Source organism: Hakea prostrata, chromosome 7 (assembly GCF_041222555.1).
Source record: "Hakea prostrata isolate BN-2017 chromosome 7, UWA_Hpros_2, whole genome shotgun sequence".
Lineage (NCBI taxonomy): Eukaryota > Viridiplantae > Streptophyta > Magnoliopsida > Proteales > Proteaceae > Hakea > Hakea prostrata.
Window position 1 is genome coordinate 12,617,824 of NC_142606.1, and position 593 is coordinate 12,618,416.

The window sequence follows — 593 nt, forward strand, 5'->3', positions numbered from 1 at the left end:
TCCATTAGAGTCAGACTACTACTCAAGGGGCTGAGACCTGTTGGTGTACCATTTTCCCTTCTACTGATCTTGCAAATGATATTCTCCTCATGTGCAGGTTGTCCCTCTATTGGAGATGAATGGACAGAATGCTGTTGGGCTATTGTTATCCATGGGAACCTACATCATTGTGTGATGGGAAGTTTCAAATCACAGAACCAACCACAACTGGTTATTCGAGAATCCGGATCATTAATAAATAAAACATTAATAAATAAAAAAATCGGTGGACCCCACAGCTGAAAAACATTAATAAATAAAAAAAACTCCCATTACCCACCCCTGGCCTCCTGTATTTTGGGATGGAAAAGCCGTCGGTTTGTGCTCCCCGACGGGGTCGCAGATCCAGACTCGTTATTCAGGCCTCATTAAAGGCATTTCTTACGTTAACGCTACGGGATGTCAAATCACGAAGCTCTGGACAACCGCTGACGAACTTCAACAGTACATTCCTAAAGTCCGAAGTGCTTGGCCAATTCAATTAACTGAGGATCTCTTCAAATTAGTAAAGGCAATCAATCAAGTCAAAATTGAAGCCATCCAGAAGCAGGACA